This window comes from Pseudophryne corroboree, chromosome 4 (genome assembly GCF_028390025.1).
Source record: "Pseudophryne corroboree isolate aPseCor3 chromosome 4, aPseCor3.hap2, whole genome shotgun sequence".
NCBI classification, from domain to species: domain Eukaryota; kingdom Metazoa; phylum Chordata; class Amphibia; order Anura; family Myobatrachidae; genus Pseudophryne; species Pseudophryne corroboree.
In genome coordinates this window covers 479016353-479033014 of record NC_086447.1, presented here as the reverse complement: position 1 = coordinate 479033014, position 16662 = coordinate 479016353, and the positions used below count along the sequence as shown (strand labels likewise).

General features: G+C 44.8%; 1 protein-coding gene across 1 annotated transcript in view; it reads left to right on the top strand.

Moving 5' to 3' along the window:
* The window catches only part of PREP (prolyl endopeptidase), a 354821-nt gene that overhangs the window by 177306 nt on the left and 160853 nt on the right, over positions 1–16662 (top strand). The gene's annotated exons all lie outside the window — the stretch shown is intronic.

The window sequence follows — 16662 nt, the reverse complement described above, 5'->3', positions numbered from 1 at the left end:
CCGGCGGATAAAGGGGGAGCGCTCGTGATTCAAAATCTACAGGACTATAAAACCGAAATAGAGCGCCAACTACAAGATTCGGACACATATTGTCGTCTTAGTAGGGATCCTACTGTTGAATTTAAAGATCATCTTACCATGACCTTAGATAGGGCAGTTAGTGAAGGAAAAATTTCAAGTGCTCTACGTGATGCGCTTATTCCTGCGCACCCGGTCATGCCGGTATTATATACAACACCTAAAATTCATAAATCCCTCCATAATCCACCTGGGCGCCCCATTATATCCGCCAGAGCATCACTATTCCAACCAGTAGCCTTATTTCTAGATTCTATCATGCAACCATGTATACAGGTCCACCCCCGTTTCCTACTAGATACCACCACACTGTTACATAAACTCCAGCAGTTACCTATGTTTGAGACAGATGTATTGTTATGCAGCATAGATGTGCAAAATCTATACACCGTTATCCCACACGAAATGGGGTTGGCTTCTGTTGAACGCTATTTAATGCATCATACAGAGTATCAGGGCCCTGACCTTCAGTTATGCATGCAATTGCTACAGATGACGTTACAATTTTTGTTTTTCCTGTATGATGGGCGTATATACTTACAGCAGAAGGGGTGTGCCATGGGGTCCTCTGTGGCCCCTTCATATTCCAACATCTTTATGTTCGACATCGAACAGCAAATATTTTTTGAAGATCCGGATGTAGCTGCCAGTATATTGTTTTACTGCCGCTACATCGATGATCTTTTACTGATTTGGCAGGGCTCACAGGCTCAACTTGAAACTATTATTCTTGGGCACAACGCTAAACAACACCCAATCAAATTGACATATACAATTAGTGATCAAGTCATTAATTATTTAGATGTCCAAATTTCAATTCAGCAGGACCGTATAGCAACCTCTCTTTTTTGCAAACCCACTGATAAGAATAATGTCTTACATTATAGTAGTTTCCATCCGCAACCCCTTAAACGGGGCTTGCCGTTTTCTCAGCTTTTGCGCATCAGACGGATTACATCCGATCCAAAAATAGCCAACTCACAAATGGATGTCATGATAGCCCAATTTTTAGAACGAGGGTATCCTATCAAGCTTTTACAGGAGGCAAAACTCAAAGTATTAAAGATTGATAGAGCTACACTAATAGGTCCATCGCAGACCTCTAGCGATTCTGGTCCCATCATTCCATGGGTGGTGCAATATCACTCAGCAAGTACAGGTATTAATCAAATATCTAAAAAACTATGTCCCATTGTGCAGAGCGACCCTGAGTTACGGCTACATAACACCAGATTAATGTCCTGCTACAAACGTAGTAAAAATATTCGGGACATTCTGGTCAAAACGGATGTAACCAAGTATTCCACTACCATCAATCCTACTGTGGGTAGACATAGGGGATGCATTCGTTGCACTTGCACAACATGTCAATTTATGATAGCGGGGGACACCTTTCAACATCCCCATTCTGGGAAAACGCTATACATACTACATACATTGACATGTGCTTCCCGTTTTGTGGTCTACCAACTGGTATGCCCCTGTGGGCTGTCATACATAGGCAAGACACAACGCATTTTTAAAGAACGTATGGCAGCCCATAGGTCGGCAATCAAATTGGCCATTACTAAAGGAACAAGTAAACAGCCTGTTGCCAGGCATTTTGCCTCTAAACACCACCCACTAACAACGCTTAGATATCGCATGATTGATCATGTGCCAGCATCTATCCGTGGGGGGGATTGTGGGGCCAAACTCCTAAGGCTTGAAGCACGGTGGATCTACCGTTTAGATACGGTGCATCCACGGGGTTTAAATGAGTCCCATGGTTTCAACAGTTTCTTGTAAAATGGTGTGGTATGATGTGGGGGTACAATGTATATGCCAGAAGCAGTCTTTACGGGAGGGGTCTGTATAGTAATTGGTAGATGAGAGGTTAACCTAATCATATCCGCAGACTTGAGGATTTATTTGAGTTAAGTCAGGTTATGACAGCTAGCTTTACTAGTACTGCTGTATTGTTGCCGGGCATTAAGTTGTATGTCATGTTGTACTTCAGGCTTACCATGTTCCACCGTTAAAGTAAGTTGATGCAACGCTGTTAGATCCATTAGTACTGCTGCAGTTGTGGCTTGCTATTTATGGTCATCATGTATTGTTGAGGTGTAATAATATTGACATTGTAATATATATTATGCTCAAACGCCATTACTCTGTTCTGAAGTTAGACCTGCTCAATTGTTTACCTACAGCTGCCTATGTCTGTTGTTTATTGTCTGTTACCATGGTGATGGGGAGCACGGCCGGGGGAAGTGACGTAGCGCAACGTCACTTCCGGCACGCTGGATGGGGCAGGCGGCGTCCCGCTGACCGCGAGCCATTCAACACAGGGTGATGCACTCTTTATAAGGTAAGACCTGTTTCATTGTTACTTTAGACCTGAGGAAAATGACTTAATAAACGTCATTAAAACGTTGTCTTTCATCATTTGCCTTCAAAAGAGTTGTTATTGATTCAGTCACCAGGAGTGCCGCGTCCACTGCGTATATGATTGATTCATCACGGGGGCACCCGGTGCGGTATTCTACTCAAAAGGAGAGAGCCGGATCACATGGACATTGTGTGTGTGTGTGTGTATGTGTATATATATATATATATATATATATATATATATATATATATATACCTGAAAAATTGTCCATGCACTGAATTGTAATTCCTTTGTGCTGGGTATTTAAATTTATTTAAAAATAAAAAGATATAGCATTTATGTACATACAATGTAAAATATTCAGGCTAATACCGGTATACAGTACATGGGTGGGGGGAGGAATGGAAATGCAAGAAGTAGAGAAAATAGAAGAATTTTTTTAAGTTACTGTTTAGAATGGTGTAAGGAGCACGCTCCCTTGTGTGGTGTGAATGAAGGTATGTATCACTAATGGAATCAAAATTACTGTTGGTAACAAGTGGGAGTTCCTGGTTGTAAAGATGAGTCCTAGCTCACTATAAGTCCTTCAGAAAAGTACCTTAAAGCACAAGGAAAAGGGTGCAGAGTAGGTTTTGCCGGCAAAACACATGTACTGTTACCTGTGCATACAGCAGGTAAGGGCTTGCTGCGGAGCCCTTACCAACCAACAGGTAGCAGCGGTTACTGGTTAAGGAAAGCCTTTTAGTTTATATAAAATAATTGCAATAGATCGATGACAGTACTTTGTGTTTATCACAATATGGTAATATGGTACTGTTATGTGACATTCTACTCTGGGCAGTGTCATGTTCTTCTGTGTGGCTTGAAATTTATTTTCCTGTTCAGAAATGCAGGGTGAGCTGTAGTTTATGCTTTATAATCTTTTCTTTATCGATGTGGCGTTCCAGATTTAATTTTCTCCTTGCCTATAACACTGATTTATTAGACACAGCTCTTGCTGGATAACTTCATTTTAATAACCCCTTTTAACTGCTGAAACACTATTATTGGTCAGTATTTCATTCTGCTTTGTCAGCAAGAAAGAAAATGAAAAAACTGATACTTGACTTTACGTGCAGTATCTTAATGCTATTGTAATTTTGACCTTTACAATATTTTAATAAACCACTATGCTAAATTTGTTAATCCCATAAACTGGATATTGGATTTGTGACTTTTTTGAAGACCGTTCTATGAAGAGCCTCATGGTTACAACCCTATATAAGGTCCCTTAGCTTCCAGATCTCAATTATTTTGGTGACCAAAATTGTAGGTTTTAGGGGCATCTGTACTAAAAATTGCAGAAGTGCAGCAATGTTTTTCATTGAACAGCTATAAACATTTTTTACATGATTGTCCCCACATGTACTAAATGTAACTTGCAGGGACAGTGTTCGCGCTAACCGCTGTCTCTATAAGTTACATTTCCAGGGTATTCCCAGGAGGAGTCTTTGACATTTGTGAGAGACTGGAACCTGAGAATCTGACACTGCACATGAGCACAGAGGCTGTGGGGGAGGCATAACGTGGTTTATGCCATCTCAGTATGGTGTAAACAAACAAGACCAATCTTCAAAAAGTTTTGCTTTTCAAAGTTTGTTGCATACTGTAGGGGTCAGATAGCGGTCCTCTTTGTAGTGGGAACTGCTGTCTGCAGCAATAGTTAGCATTTTGCAAGAGATTTCTGTAAAAAATCTCCTGCATTAGACTGTTACATAGCTGGGATGCAGTGGCGTAGCCAGAAGTTTGTGGACACCATAGCAGCATTTTGCAGGGGCCCCCGGCACAGTGCTTCTATAGAGACGCTTCTCTGCAGCAGTTAATTTTCTGCCCTATAATAGTATAATAGTGCCCTAGTTCATTTTCTGAACCATAATAGAGCCTTATTTAATGTAATGGCCCATAGTAGTGCCCTAGTTTCTTTTATGAATCGCAGTAGTGCTTAAGTTCACCCTATGTCACAATTCAGAGCTGCCAGTAACATTATGCCGCACAGTACTGCCAATTCACATGATATATAGTGCTCCCCGTTCATATTGTGCCTCATTACAGTGCCCCGGTTCATATTATATAACATTAAAATGTGCTCCAGCTCATTTTATACCACACTACAATGAGCAGGTCCAGGGACATACCTAGATATATTGGAGGCCCCAAGGAAAAAGTTTGAAAGGAACCCTACGTACCACCCAATGGCGAAAAATATATATAACACATGTAACTGTGACAGGAAAGGTGGGCCCCTCTCAGCTCTGGGCCCCATAGCAGCTGCACTGCCTGCACTTATGGTAGCTACGCCGTTGTTGGGATGTATACAGTTATGCAGAAGCAGTTTCTGCATGAAAGACCGTCTTGATAAACAGGCCCTACAGTTTTAGGGGGTATCCAATTAGAGGTAATCGCTTAATGGCACACACCTTTTTCACACTTTTCCTTATAAACCATTGCCGGATCTCTGTGAGTGTGAAAAAGTTGCACGTAAAGACGCTCATTGTTTCCGAGTCACGTCACGGCATATCGCGACTAGAAGGGCTGTTTAACGTGCAGGGAGGCTAGATGTGAGTGGACACATCTGTACCTCATCCACGGCCTCCTTCTCCTTGTTTTGTAGGCACACATTTGCCCGTCAGTGCCTGATAGTGACGTATCGCCCAAACTTCTGGTTTTGCCATACACTATGCAACGCATTTCATGCTAATGCACTTTGGCAAAAAATTATGCTAAGCACCTCATTTTTGCTGTATGTTAAATTGCAGAGTTTATTATGATTAGCAATGCTTAGGGTGTGCACCTGCGTTTTCTCTTCTTTCTGTGTGGAACTGCATGGTAGCACCTCTCATGTTTGGAATTGGGGTATGCAGTCTTGCCCCACCTCCCCCCATATTTTATATTGTGTAAGACCTTGATACTGTATAAATGTTTGTCCGTATTAGGGAAGGGTTTTGGGCGTGGAGTCCCCTGGGCTTATGTGGCTGGGCTGCTTTGGGGCTTTTAGCACTTATTTTGTTTTTTTACCAGAGTAACACTTCTTAACACCCCAATTATTTCCTTTCACCTATGTAACACTCTCAACACATAGCTGCTGGTTTTACTAAATCAACACTTTTTTTTAGCTTTAATTGCTACTTTCCACTAGTGTCATGGGGCAGATGGCCTGCGGGGCTCCGCACCCTGGATTCGAGCTTTAGAGTATTATACTCCCTTCACACTCCCACCGCCTACGTTTGGCCAATGACCGTCGTCTCTCCTCTATCCTGGTCACTGCTTCCCATTCTCCAGTTCAAGATTTTGCCTGCGCTGCACGCCTTCAGTGGAATGTGCTCCCCCGCTCCATTAGACTCTCCCCGACCTTGCAAAGCATTTAAACGGGCACTGAAAACCCACCTCTTCCTCAAAGTGTACCCTTCCGATGCATAACCGAGTCCTGAGGCTGCTCCTACATCCCCCTGCCTCATGCCTTGACCATCTCTGCTTTGCTTACATCCTACCATCAGGCTACCACCCGCTTGCTTGCACCTCATGTCATCTATCTGTCGCCCCTTACCACTAGATTGTTAGCAGGGCCCTCTTTCCTCTCGATGTCAAAGCCCTTTTCTCGACACATTTCACTCACAGCTCTCTCCTACTCAGCGACCATCTTTACCCGCATTTTCTCCTGCTGGTAAAGGCTCATATCTATCTATCTATCTATCTATCTATCTATCTATCTATCTATCTATCGCCACCAGCCCTTAGATTACTCCCTCGCTACTTACATCTAAGCTGTATTATATATTGAGAATTGTGGTGCTCTTTGTTACCTGTACTCTATTTTTGTTTATTTACTGTAATGTTGAGCTCTGTCTCCCTGTACTTTTCTATTGTATGCCCTTTGTACGGTGCTGCAAACCACTTATGGTGCCTTATAAATATAATAATATTTATTATAGACCCATCTGATAATGTCACCTGGACGCAGTGAGTGGCTCTTATTTTTGGGCAAAAGTTATGCTAAGCACTTCATTTTTGCTCTATGTTAAATTGCAGCGTTTATTATAATTATGATTACCAGTGTTTAGGGTGTGCAATTTCTCTTCTTTCTGTGTGGAACTGCAAGTCTTAGCATGGTAGCACCTCTTATATTTGAAATTAGGTTATGCTGTCTAGCAACCCCCACCCTCAATACATTTGCCACCAGGAAGGGTGTCTGCATTATACAGTAACACACACACAAAAATAATTCTGTATTTGTTAGTGTATTGTACGTTTGTGACCAGGAATGGGTCTCTTTTGTACACAACTTGAAGGGAGGAATCTGTACAGTATAACACTGTTCTATACAAAACAACCTACATACTTTACAACTGTTCCTGCCTAAGTTCTCTTTTATTTTATTACTGAGAACAGATCTAAATGCCTTTCACAGTTGAAAAGCTATGAGTCGCTGACAGCTCTGAAAATACAGAGCAGAAAGTCAGTATGGTGAGTGATAGAAGAGGGGAGGGATGGAAAACGCTGGTTGACAACAGTGAAGCATTTATTTCTGGACAGATTTTTATAATAATATGATTATGTGAATGTGAGTGACATGTGGGAACAATTTATATGTTTGAGTTAGTTCAGTTTCTTGCGTGGCATTTTAAAATTTAGCTGTGTTTTAGGAATACCAGTCTAAGGTCTAAAGAAAAATGGAAAAACTGGATTTCATAACATTGCAAAAACTTATGTTTTCGTACAGCGACTCTAAATTGCAGTAATAAAATGTCATCTGTCCTGAGGTTGTATTTTTTTTTTTTATGTTTTCTGGTTGAATTTTGTTTCATCAGTTTGTACCTTTTTATAAGATATTGAAATGGGTGCCTGGAGGTCGACAAGGCTTTTCTGTAATAGCGCTGCTGCAGTGGTTGATGAAATGGTGTGACATTTTTCTAACAGAGATCGGAAACAGATTCTGTCAACATCAAATAACCACTCTTAAATGGATTCTGAACTTCCCCCTCCTTTCCCATTAATCATACTTTGATGGTTGTCCTTCTCCTGAGAACACCACTATTCACTTTATTTAGCCCTAGCGCTGGTGTCGGAACTTACCTACTATCGAGAGAGCTGAACACCACCAACGGTGACTGTCAGAGGTCCTAGAAAAGTTGAGAGCAAGGACCCTAATACTGTAAGTGTATCAGAAGGAAAGGGAAAAAACTGTTTTTTTAATTTGTAAATTCTTGTAAAATATAATTGGGGCTAACTGACAAAATTCCAGTAACAGACCAATTAAGACTATGACCGAAATTCAACTCCTTTTGATTGTAAGTTCTCATGAGCAGGGCCCTCTTCCCTCATGTGCTATTCTTTCCCTCACTATACCATCATCGCTTCCCCACTGCCTACGACGGCATAAATCCTTTGGGATAAGGAGAGAGTGATTTGTAGGTGGTCCACTTATACAAATGGGAAAATAATGTAAATTAACTTGGTTGCATAAAAATAAATCCTTGTGACATAAAAAACAGGTTTCTCCTTTGAATATTTGCTTTTGTGTAAAGTAGGATTTTAATTGGGTCTAAAATGCAGTGTAGCATTTGCAGTGCAGCTATGAGTGACGTCTTTTGGAAGATGGCACCGCACAGTGAAAGCAAACACTATCGCTATGCTATCGGAATCTTTTCTCTCTAGTACACATGTGCCATCTGCCTGAATATCTCTGGGAAGATGGCTATGCTGAAGAGGAGGGACCTGCTTCCATGCGTGTGCAGTCCAGCATTAGCACTGCGTAGACTACAGAGTCAGCTGGGCAGTGTATGGACAGGCGCCCATACACTAGTACGATTTGGGCCCTTTCTATCCAATTCTGACGCATCGGGACGAGAAATATCTGATGAAAAGTGTCAAATCGCATGTGTTTTACCTCCAGTTCCGATCCGATGCGCGGTCCTGTGTACATCAGATCGGAGCCAGAGATTGCAAGGGCTGGACTATAGATTTATCGGATCCGGCAGCCTTGGCTGGGATCGGACTACATACGATGTATCCTATGCGATCCTGCCGCCCTGGAAACTGCTGATCGTATGCAACTTCTCCTCTCAGAGAAGTCGCAGTAGTGTGTGGGAACCTTATGACTGCCCACTAGTCTCCAAACAACGAGACTCTCTCTAGTCTCCAAACCTTCAAGTGTTCGCTGAAAACTCACCTCTTCAGGCAAGCTTATTACATTTCATTTTCACCCACATAACGTTCATAAATATTTGTACTGCATCTAATTACATCCCCTCTGTACAGTCCACCCATAACTGTAAACATTTTCTTCAATTTCACTGACTCCTAGCCAACATTGCTGTGTGACCATATCATACAGCCCACCAAGAACCTTTTCAATCTGGCTGCACCATTATGCAATATGTTGCTGATGTCCTTGTGTATCAAAGCCTATTTCCTTACAGATTGTAAGCTTGCAAGCAGGACATTCCTACATCTACGATTGTCTGTTATTATCCAGTTTTGTCTTTTCTCTATCGTCCTAGTGGATGCTGGGGTTCCTGAAAGGACCATGGGGAATAGCGGCTCCGCAGGAGACAGGGCACAAAAAGTAAAGCTTTTCCAGATCAGGTGGTGTGCACTGGCTCCTCCCCCTATGACCCTCCTCCAGACTCCAGTTAGATTTTTGTGCCCGGCCGAGAAGGGTGCAATCTAGGTGGCTCTCCTGAAGAGCTGCTTAGAAAAAGTTTAGCTTAGGTTTTTTATTTTACAGTGAGTCCTGCTGGCAACAGGATCACTGCAACGAGGGACTGAGGGGAGAAGAAGTGAACTCACCTGCGTGCAGGATGGATTGGCTTCTTGGCTACTGGACATCAGCTCCAGAGGGACGATCACAGGTACAGCCTGGATGGTCACCGGAGCCGCGCCGCCGGCCCCCTTGCAGATGCTGAAGTCAGAAGAGGTCCAGAATCGGCGGCTGAAGACTCCTGCAGTCTTCTAAAGGTAGCGCACAGCACTGCAGCTGTGCGCCATTTTCCTCTCAGCACACTTCACACGCAGTCACTGAGGGTGCAGGGCGCTGGGGGGGGGCGCCCTGGGAGGCAAATGTAACCTATATAAAGGCTAAAAAATACCTCACATATAGCCCCCAGAGGCTATATGGAGATATTTAACCCCTGCCTGGATTCACTAAATAGCGGGAGACGAGCCCGCCGGAAAAGGGGCGGGGCCTATCTCCTCAGCACACGGCGCCATTTCCTCTCACAGCTCCGCTGGTCAGGACGGCTCCCAGGTCTCTCCCCTGCACTGCACTACAGAAACAGGGTAAAACAGAGAGGGGGGGCAAATTTATGGCGATATTTTGATATATATAAAGCAGCTATAAGGGAGCACTTATTATAAGGCTATCCCTGTTATATATAGCGCTTTTGGTGTGTGCTGGCAAACTCTCCCTCTGTCTCCCCAAAGGGCTAGTGGGTCCTGTCTTCGTTAGGAGCATTCCCTGTGTGTCTGCTGTGTGTCGGTACGTGTGTGTCGACATGTATGAGGACGATATTGGTGTGGAGGCGGAGCAATTGCCAAATATGAGGATGTCACCCCCTAGGGAGTCGACACCAGAATGGATGCCTTTATTTATGGAACTACGGGATAGTGTCAACACGCTAAAGCAGTCGTTTGACGACATGAGACGGCCGGACAATCAATTAGTGCCTGTCCAGGCGACTCAAACACCGTCAGGGGCTGTGAAACGCCCTTTGCCTCAGTCGGTCGACACAGACCCAGACACAGGCACTGACTCCAGTGGTGACGGTGACGAATCAACCGTATTTTCCAGTAGGGCCACACGTTATATGATTTTGGCAATGAAGGAGGCGTTACATTTAGCTGATACTACAGGTACCACTAAACAGGGTATTATGTGGGGTGTGAAAAAACTACCTATAGTTTTTCCTGAATCAGAAGAATTAAATGACGTGTGTAATGAAGCGTGGGTTGCCCCTGATAAAAAGCTGATAATTTCAAAGAAATTATTGGCATTATACCCTTTCCCGCCAGAGGTTAGGGAGCGCTGGGAAACACCTCCTAGGGTGGACAAGGCGCTAACACGCTTATCTAAACAAGTGGCGTTACCCTCTCCTGAGACGGCCGCACTTAAAGATCCATCAGATAGGAGGATGGAAAATATCCAAAAAAGTATATACACACATGCAGGTGTTATACTACGACCAGCTATAGCGACTGCCTGGATGTGCAGTGCTGGGGTAGTTTGGTCAGAGTCCCTGATTGAAAATATTGATACCCTGGACAGGGACAATATTTTACTGTCGTTAGAACAAATAAAGGATGCATTTCTTTATATGCGTGATGCACAGAGGGATATCTGCACACTGGCATCACGGGTAAGTGCTATGTCCATTTCGGCCAGAAGAGCTTTATGGACGCGACAGTGGACAGGCGATGCGGATTCAAAACGACATATGGAAGTTTTGCCGTATAAAGGGGAGGAGTTATTTGGAGTCGGTCTATCAGATTTGGTGGCCACGGCTACAGCCGGGAAATCCACCTTTCTACCTCAAGTCACTCCCCAACAGAAAAAGGCACCGACTTTTCAACCGCAGCCCTTTCGTTCCTTTAAAAATAAGAGAGCAAAGGGCTATTCATATCTGCCACGAGGCAGAGGTCGAGGGAAGAGACAGCAACAGGCAGCTCCTTCCCAGGAACAGAAGCCTTCCCCGGCTTCTACAAAAGCCTCAGCATGACGCTGGGGCTTCTCAAGCGGACTCGGGGACGGTGGGTGGTCGTCTCAAAAATTACAGCGCGCAGTGGGCTCACTCGCAGGTAGATCCCTGGATCCTGCAGATAATATCTCAGGGGTACAGGTTGGAATTAGAGACAGATCCACCTCGCCGTTTCCTGAAGTCTGCTTTACCAACGTCCCCCTCCGAAAGGGAGACGGTTTTGGAAGCCATTCACAAGCTGTACTCTCAGCAGGTGATAGTCAAGGTACCTCTTCTACAACAAGGGAAGGGGTATTATTCCACTCTTTTTGTGGTACCGAAGCCGGATGGCTCGGTAAGGCCTATTCTAAATCTGAAGTCCTTGAACCTGTACATAAAGAAGTTCAAGTTCAAGATGGAGTCACTCAGAGCAGTGATAGCGAACCTGGAAGAGGGGGACTTTATGGTATCCTTGGACATCAAGGATGCGTATCTCCACGTTCCAATTTACCCCTCACACCAGGGGTACCTCAGGTTCGTTGTACAAAACTGTCACTATCAGTTTCAGACGCTGCCGTTCGGATTGTCCACGGCACCTCGGGTCTTTACAAAGGTAATGGCCGAGATGATGATTCTTCTTCGAAGAAAAGGCATATTAATTATCCCATACTTGGACGATCTCCTAATAAGGGCAAGGTCCAGAGAACAGCTAGAGATGGGATTAGCACTGTCGCAAGAAGTGCTAAAACAGCACGGGTGGATTCTGAATATTCCAAAATCCCAGTTAATGCCGACAACTCGTCTGCCGTTCCTAGGGATGATTCTGGACACGGTTCAGAAAAAGGTTTTTCTCCCGGAGGAAAAAGCCAAGGAGTTATCCGAGCTTGTCAGGAACCTCCTAAAACCAGGAAAGGTGTCTGTACATCAATGCACAAGAGTCCTGGGAAAAATGGTGGCTTCTTACGAAGCAATTCCATTCGGCAGATTCCACGCAAGAATTTTCCAAAGGGATCTGTTGGACAAATGGTCAGGGTCGCATCTTCAGATGCTCCTGCGGATAACCCTGTCTCCAAGGACAAGGGTGTCTCTTCTGTGGTGGTTGCAGAGTGCTCATCTATTGGAGGGCCGCAGATTCGGCATACAGGATTGGATCCTGGTGACCACGGACGCCAGCCTGAGAGGCTGGGGAGCAGTCACACAAGGAAGAAACTTCCAGGGAGTATGGACGAGCCTGGAAACGTCTCTTCACATAAACATTCTGGAACTAAGAGCAATATACAATGCTCTAAGCCAGGCAGAACCTCTGCTTCAGGGAAAACCGGTGTTGATCCAGTCGGACAACATCACGGCAGTCGCCCATGTGAACAGACAGGGCGGCACAAGAAGCAGGAGTGCAATGGCAGAAGCTGCAAGGATTCTTCGCTGGGCAGAGAATCATGTGATAGCACTGTCAGCAGTGTTCATCCCGGGAGTGGACAACTGGGAAGCAGACTTCCTCAGCAGACACGATCTTCACCCGGGAGAGTGGGGACTTCATCCAGAAGTCTTCCACTTGCTGGTAACCCGTTGGGAAAGACCAATGGTGGACATGATGGCGTCTCGCCTCAACAAAAAACTGGACAGGTATTGCGCCAGGTCAAGAGATCCGCAGGCAATAGCTGTGGACGCGCTGGTAACGCCTTGGGTGTACCAGTCGGTGTATGTGTTTCCTCCTCTGCCTCTCATACCAAAAGTATTGAGAATTATACGGCAAAGAGGCGTAAGGACGATACTAGTGGTTCCGGATTGGCCAAGAAGGACTTGGTACCCGGAACTTCAAGAGATGATCACGGAAGATCCGTGGCCTCTACCTCTAAGGAGGGACTTGCTTCAGCAGGGTCCCTGTCTGTTTCAAGACTTACCGCGGCTGCGTTTGACGGCATGGCGGTTGAACGCCGGATCCTAAAGGAAAAAGGCATGCCGGAAGAAGTCATTCCTACTTTGATTAAAGCAAGGAAGGAAGTAACCGTGCAACATTATCACCGAATTTGGCGAAAATATGTTGCGTGGTGCGAAGATCGGAGTGCTCCGACGGAGGAATTTCAACTGGGTCGATTCCTACATTTCCTGCAATCAGGATTGTCTATGGGTCTCAAATTGGGATCTATTAAGGTTCAAATTTCGGCCCTGTCGATTTTCTTTCAAAAAGAATTGGCTTCAGTCCCTGAAGTCCAGACCTTTGTTAAGGGAGTGCTACATATACAGCCTCCTGTGGTGCCTCCAGTGGCACCGTGGGATCTCAATGTGGTTTTGGACTTTCTAAAATCTCATTGGTTTGAACCACTAAAGAAGGTGGATTTGAAATATCTCACATGGAAAGTGACCATGCTTCTAGCCCTGGCTTCGGCCAGGAGAGTGTCAGAACTGGCAGCTTTATCTTACAAAAGCCCATATCTGATTTTCCATTCGGACAGGGCAGAACTGCGGACTCGTCCGCATTTTCTCCCTAAGGTGGTGTCAGCATTTCATCTGAACCAGCCTATTGTAGTGCCTGCGGCTACAAGTGACTTGGAGGACTCCAAGTTACTGGACGTTGTCAGAGCATTAAAAATATATATTGCAAGGACAGCTGGAGTCAGAAAATCTGACTCGTTGTTTATATTGTATGCACCCAACAAGATGGGTGCTCCTGCGTCTAAGCAGACGATTGCTCGTTGGATCTGTAGCACAATCCAACTTGCACATTCTGTGGCAGGCCTGCCACAGCCTAAATCTGTAAAGGCCCACTCCACAAGGAAGGTGGGCTCATCTTGGGCGGCTGCCCGAGGGGTCTCGGCATTACAACTTTGCCGAGCAGCTACGTGGTCAGGGGAGAACACGTTTGTAAAATTTTACAAATTTGATACTCTGGCTAAGGAGGACCTGGAGTTCTCTCATTCGGTGCTGCAGAGTCATCCGCACTCTCCCGCCCGTTTGGGAGCTTTGGTATAATCCCCATGGTCCTTTCAGGAACCCCAGCATCCACTAGGACGATAGAGAAAATAAGATTTTACTTACCGATAAATCTATTTCTCGGAGTCCGTAGTGGATGCTGGGCGCCCATCCCAAGTGCGGATTATCTGCAATAATTGTACATAGTTATTGTTAACTAATTCGGGTTATTGTTGAAGGAAGCCATCTTTCAGAGGCTCCGCTGTTATCATACTGTTAACTGGGTTTAGATCACAAGTTGTACGGTGTGATTGGTGTGGCTGGTATGAGTCTTACCCGGGATTCAAAATCCTCCCTTATTGTGTACGCTCGTCCGGGCACAGTACCTAACTGGAGTCTGGAGGAGGGTCATAGGGGGAGGAGCCAGTGCACACCACCTGATCTGGAAAAGCTTTACTTTTTGTGCCCTGTCTCCTGCGGAGCCGCTATTCCCCATGGTCCTTTCAGGAACCCCAGCATCCACTACGGACTCCGAGAAATAGATTTATCGGTAAGTAAAATCTTATTATCACTGTTATTTCCAATTGTAAAGGGCCAAGGGAATATGCAGTATGTAAGAAACTGATAATAAATATATATATATATATTTATTATGTGTATGTATGTATGTATGTGTGTGTATATATATATATATATATATATATATATATATATATATACAGATGTAGCCACCTTTATCTTGACTGGCTGAGGCGTTTGTCCCGATCGAGCATACGCAGCGTAGGGAGGCGCGCCTAGTCACAGAGAGGCGTACCTAATCGCACGGAGGCAGACAGAGCGTTTGGCGTTACCTTTATGTGTAATACCTGCGATCAGCCACCAGATGTCGCTTTTTACAATCACCACTGAGCATGCGTGTGGTCTCCCGTAAAATACAATACTGAAATATATAATAAGGACTACTTTACTAAGGCGTCTCATTACGCTGCATACAGTAAATACTCATTACGCTGCATTATTTAATACAGTATATACGATACACACAGATAGTACAGCATACAGTATATGATCCATCTACAGTACTTTATGAATATGTGAGCGTCCAAGTCCCGTAGACAAAACAACATAAAACCAGTAGTGTACACTGTCGCAAATGGACGTGTTAGAAGTTCACTATTGCCTCTTGAGATTAGGAATTTTGTACAGTATGTTAGCGTCCTAATCCCGTAGTCATTACAGCATAATCAAAACCAATGGATTTATTCATCTGTCTGCGGCGAAGTGGTGAAGTGTTCCGCTTCCTATACTCAGAGTCCTGAGTTCGATTCCTAAAGTACGAATGCATGTTAGTTTTTTCCAGACACTTTATTATTTTTTTTATTCACATAAACCAGGGCAAAGCTGCATGAGCGGTTCTACTGTTAAGGTTCTATGCACCGTACAGTACACATACAATTCTGTAGCTGGGCAGACTCAATAGAAATGGCTACCACCTATGACTCCTTGCCCCACAGAGGCCCTAGGCTACGGAGCAAGTAACAGTCCAGATTTTACAGGCTATGGGGCAATGCTGAAGGAGCGTCACAATCCTCTAGCTAAAATACACAGGGGCGATAGGAATAAGCGAGGTCTATGCACATTATGGTACACCGGACTCGATCGCATAGCACACTGGCAAAATATCCGCCGCCGCCCCTGAACCCTTGTGCATGGGGCAATGCTGAAGGAGCGTCACAATCCCCTAGCTAAAATACACAGGGGCGATAGGGATAAGGTAGGTCTGCACATTACGGTACACCGGACTCAATCGCATAGCACACTGGCAAAATGACCATTACCCCTGAACCCCCACCTTGTGGCAGGCAGCGATGGCTATGGGGCAATGCTGAAGGAGCGTCACAATCCCCTAGCCAAAATACACAGGGGCGATAGAGATAAGCGAGGTCTATGCACATTACGTTGCACCGGGCTCGATCGTATAGCAAACTGACAAAACACAAGTTTTACATAAAGCAGGGCAAAGCTGCAGGAGAGTTTCTACTGTAAAGGTTCTATGCACCGTACGGTACACATACAATTCTATAGCAGGGCAGACTCAATTGAAATGGCTACCGCCTGTGACTCCTAGCTCCTAGGAGGCACTCAGCTATGGAGCAAATAACGGCACAGATTTTGCAGGCTACGGGGCAATGCTGAAGGAGCGTCACAATCCCCTAGCCAAAATACACAGGGGCGATAGAGATAAGTGAGGTCTATGCACATTACATTACACCGGGCTCGATCGCATGGCAATCTGACAAAACACAAGTTTTACATAAAGCAGGGCAAAGCTGCAGGAGAGTTTCTACTGTCAAGGTTCTATGCACTATACGGTACACATACAATTCTATAGCAGGGCAAACTCAATTGAAATGGCTACCGCCTGTGACTCCTAGCTCCATGGAGGCACTCGGCTATGGAGCAAGTAACAGCACAGATTTGAAGCAATGCTGAAGGAGCGTCACAATCCCCTAGCCAAAATACACAGGGGTGATAGGGATAAGCGAGGTCAATGCACATAACGATACACCGCAAAGTACCCCATGGTTTTGATTA